Source organism: Leptonychotes weddellii, chromosome 10 (genome assembly GCF_054177405.1).
Source record: "Leptonychotes weddellii isolate Sample4059 chromosome 10, ASM5417740v2, whole genome shotgun sequence".
NCBI classification, from domain to species: domain Eukaryota; kingdom Metazoa; phylum Chordata; class Mammalia; order Carnivora; family Phocidae; genus Leptonychotes; species Leptonychotes weddellii.
This window is the reverse complement of record NC_138378.1, coordinates 111,822,929-111,827,994: the sequence shown is the minus strand read 5'-3', so window position 1 is coordinate 111,827,994 and position 5,066 is coordinate 111,822,929.

The window sequence follows — 5,066 nt, the reverse complement described above, 5'->3', positions numbered from 1 at the left end:
GATCCCAGGGGCCTGGGATCCAGCCCTGAGTTAGGTTCCATGCTCAGCGGGGAGTCCATTTGAGGATTTTTTTCTCTCTCTCCCTCTCCCTCTAGCCCTCCGTGTGCACTCTCTCTCTCTCAAATAAATAAATCTTTAGGAAAAAATAAAAATTAAATAAATAAAATTCTTAAACTCACATTTCTTCACCCATTTTACCATTAGCTATTAGATTACATCTAATACCTTACCACTGCATAGAACAAGGAAAGGAAAGTCCTCTACTTCTTCTCCCACACTAGTCCCACGTACTGGCTGTTGTCAGCCCTAATATTATTTCCACTTTCGTGCATTTTGTGCACTATTTGAATTCTGCTTCATAACTATTGTTAAGATATCCAAGTATTTTCTATAGGAGAATAATAAAATTGAAAACCGAGTAAGATAATTTAAAGTATTATAATTTTTCAACATCATATATTGCATATTCAGTAGTGATTGATTCCTAGAGAAGGACATATACGCCTATTTTAAACTCTTGCCACTCACAGATTTCAGGCTTCAGGGTCAAAAGATTCTCTATTTTTCTTTAGTACAACAATTGATAAAATACATGGCACAATTCTGTTTTCTTCATAATTAGATGACTTTTTATGTAGTGTCCTGGGTTACTATTTAAATAAATCCTCCTTTATATTTTTAATTATGATTATTCAAATTCTCCATTGATCTGTTTATTGAGCCTGAGATTCCATTGCCCAAGAGGGGAGAAAAAAAGAGCTCAGAATATGAGTTAGTGTTTCATTTTTTTTACCTTAAAGACGGGCTTTTAAGCTTAGTTCGGGAAAAATGGTTGGTTGTGAGAATTTCATACCCCAAATCCTTATTTTATCAGAGCAGAAAAAATATTAATGCATAGGAAGAAATGGCAGCTCCAAAATAGGGCCCTTTGTCTACACATGGAGTCATGAAGGTGCAGAAGTTCTTACACCACACCGTGGAAGACCCAAGCAGGTCAAAAGAGCCAACAGGCTGAAAGATGCCCAGCAATGAGACAGGGAGGGAAAGAGAGTGTTGACCACATAACAAGAAACCACAGCACAGAACAGATGGCAGCAGCTTGTTCTAGTACATCCCCCAAACCAGTTCTCACAAATCGCATCAGCAATGACAGGGGCCAACACACAAAGACCAAATAGGATGACCTATCTCAGAGAAAGGCCATTGAGAATACATTGGATATCAAGTAGATCTGAGTAATTAATAAAAAGTAGGAAAAAATTAAGTGAACATAGATTTAAAAAGTAGAGCATGACTTGACCCAATGGATTTATAGCACAAGGTACAAAACAACTGTAAAATATATTTCCTTTTTAAGTGCCTATAATAATATAGTCCATATGCTAAACCGTAAGTTATAAATATATTTCAAAAATTAAAATCTTACAAGCCGGGAACCTGGGTGGCTCAGTCGGTTAAGGTCTGACTCTTGATTTCGGCTCAGGTCATGAGCTCAGGGTCATGAGATCGAGCTTCATGTCGGGCTCCACATTGGTCGTGGAGCCTGCTTAAGATTCTTTCTCTCCCTCCGCCACTCTCACCTCCACCCTTCTCTCTCTCTCTCCCTTTCTTTAAAAAAAAAAAAAACAACTTACAAAGCATGTTTTGTGAATATAACAGCATTAAATGAAAAGCTAGTACAAGGATATACAAAAAAGGCCACATATTTAGAAACTGAACATACTTCTAAGGAACCATGATGAAAATAGTAATTTAAACTGAAAAACATAAATATAAACGTATCAAAGTTTATAACATACAGCTAACAGAGTTCAGTGGGAAATTTATAAATTAAATGCTTGTATTAGAAAAGAGAAAAGATTTGTAAAAAAAAATATTTAACTTTTCATTTTAAGAAGCTAGAGAAAGAACAAATTAAGTCTAATGGAGGAAGGGAGGAATTAAAAGAAGTGGTAATTAATGAACTAGAAAACAAAGAATAACAAGATATAAAATATATTGATAAATGTCAGCAAGACAGATCAGGATTAATAAAAGTGAAAAAAATACAAGTTATCAATGACAGGAAAGAAAGGGGGATAATAAATACAACTGTAGTTATAATTACAAAAAGACCTTAAAAAGGTAGTAAGAAACTACTATGAATAATTTTATGCCAATAAATTTTATACCTTAAATAAAATAATCTAATTAGTAAACAGCTTATAAGAAGCAATAGAAAATATAAATAGCACTAGATTTATTAAAAAGTTTAAATTTGTAATAACTTTCTCATAAAGAAAAATCCAGGCCTTGATGTTGTCCTAATTAAACTCTATCAAATACTTAAGGAAAACATAATACCAAATACCTGAAGAAGAAAATTGTCTCAAGAAATATACAGAAATCTTTCATTCTAACAAGTAAATTTAGCAATGTCAAAGGGTAAAAGGAAAAAAAATTAAAATTAGCTGTATTTCCATATTCAAGCATCAATTTGGAAATGAATTTTAGAACAATTTAAACATCAGAGAGACATGCAAAACCTCCAATGAAAACTCTACAATATTGTTACAAGAAACTGAAGAAGACTGAACTAAGTTGAGGGATATACTCTTTTCATAAATTAGAAAATTCAATATTGCTAAAGTGTCTGTGGATTCAACAAAATCTCGGCTGGCTTTCTGGTATAAACTGGCTATTCTAAAATTTTTAAGCAAAGCATTTACCCCAGACAAAATAATATTTAAAAAGAAGAACAAATTTAGAGGACTCACTCTCTAATGTTAAAATTTACTACAAAGTTACAGTATCAAGACAATGTGATATGGGTAAAAGATAGACAAAATATCAATGGAACAGAATAGAGTCCAAAAAAAGACACACGCATATATGATTAAAGGATTTTTAAAAGATAAAGGTACCAGGGTAGTTAAATTGGAAAAGGCAAGTTTTTTCAAAAACTTCTACTGAAATAACTGGATAAATTGATGGAAAAAAGTTCCAACTTCTCTTTAACACTATGCACAACAACAGCTCTTTGAGCTGAAGATAAATCTAAACATAAAAGCTAATTCTGTGATACGTCTAGAAGAAAATGCAGACTATCTTCCCAACTTGGGGTAGGTAGAGATTTCTCAGATGCTACAGAAAAGGGTTTAAATGGAAAGTTAAATAATGGTAAATTGGACATCATTAAAATTTAAAACTTCTCCATACAAAACAAAGTTGTTGTGATAATCAAATGTTAACATGGATATAGGAACAGTTTAAAGGCTATAATGTTAAACAAATGTATTTGCCTGCAATGAACACTCTTTATAACCTTGCATTTATAGTTATTCAATCAACAAACCTTTATTAGTACCTGCTACGTCCAAGCACCAAGCTAGGCTCTAGGAATAAAGATTTGACAAGTCATGGTCATCCCTGCCCTCAAAGAATTTGCTATCTAGTATTTTACACTGACCACTGGATGTAAGAGTTGCTGTTCTGGGGGTAAGTATGGCTGCTATTAATTAAAGGTTACACAACTCTGTTTTAGAATTCAGGGACTGGCATCGAAATGGAGACCTAGGGGCACCTGGGTGGCTCTATCGGTTAAGTGTGTCTGCCTTTGGCTCAGGTCATGATCCTGGAGTCCCAGGATCGAGCCCTGCATGGGGCTCCCAGCTCAGTGGGGAATCTGTTTCTCCCCCGGCCCCTCACCTCACCTGTGCTCTCTCGAGTGCGCACACTCTCTCTCAAATAAATAGATAAAATCTTTAAAAAGAAAAAGAAACGGAGACCTAGAGGCGAAGGAGAAATTAACCAGTCGAAGAAATGAGCAGTGGTGCTTGGGAGATGGGGGACTGCAGGGAGGTTGAAGTGGAGAAGAGAGGTTCCAGGCAGAAAGAACAAAGACCTTTTCTCTCTGGCGGGAGAGAAAACTGGAGCATGTTGTTGGGAAACCAAGTGACATTTAGGATGACTGAGTGCAGAGCACAAGAATGAAGTGGGGGTGGGAGAGGAGAGGTGAGGAATAAAGCAGGGATTTCATTTTTGTCAATTATATTTAGGAGATGAGATTTTATTCTGAGGGCCATGAGAAGAGAGTAAAGTATTTTGTTTGCTTGCTTTTATCAGGGAATGACTGGATGTACTCGGAGCTCTCTAGCTGTCTGTCTACAACAGATTGTGTGGGTCAGGGGGGCTGTGGTTGACTAAACTGGCAGTGAAGAAACCTACCGGGAAACTTACAAGCACAAGCTGAATGAAGCCACAGCAGGTAGACTGGGAAGAAATGGGTGGTAGAGGTTTGAGAGAGATTTGATAGAACTTGGCTGTAGATGTAGAGACTGGGGAAGTATGCAGAGTTAGGGATGTTCTCCATGATTCTGTGTGTTTCAGGTTGGAGAAACTGCCCCCACTTTATCCTATGCTGTGAAATGCTCAAAAAAGACTAGCAGTCAAAAGCGCCCATAAGTTTGAGCAAGAAAGAGGTCTCCAATGGAGTAAAGGTTTCCAGGTCGCAATGGGGCAGAAGATGAATTCCAGTAGTTTCAAGAGAGAGTGGTTACTCTCTCTTGAAGTGAGGAGAGAGAAGTCAAGAGAGAAGAGAACAGGTCACTAATTTTGAAGACATTTTTTAATAAACTTAACTAGGAAGAGAGGGGAAAAGCCTGCAGCTGAGAGAAACAAGGATAGAGATTTTTTTTAAGTTGAGACTTGAGTGTGTTTAAATATATTGTATAGAATTGTTGAATCCGTATATTGTACATCTGAAATTAATATAACATGTATGTTAACTATACTGGAAATAAAATAAACAATGTAATAAAAAAAAAAAGAAAGAAAGGATGAGACTAAAGTTACAAAGAGGAAGGGAATAATCCACATGGTGATTTTCAAAGGAGTGTGTGCAGGAGGTAGGGAGAGAGAGAGACAACAGGGAGATGAAACCCATATCAAGGTGAAGGAGTTAGCTTAACCCTGAAGAAAGGACATCTTTCCACTTTATTCAGAAGGAATGTTCGCAGGTATGAAGGAGAACAGTTGAAGAGTTGCTTCCAGGTCCCATTTGCATGTGTGTGTGTGTGTGTGTGTGT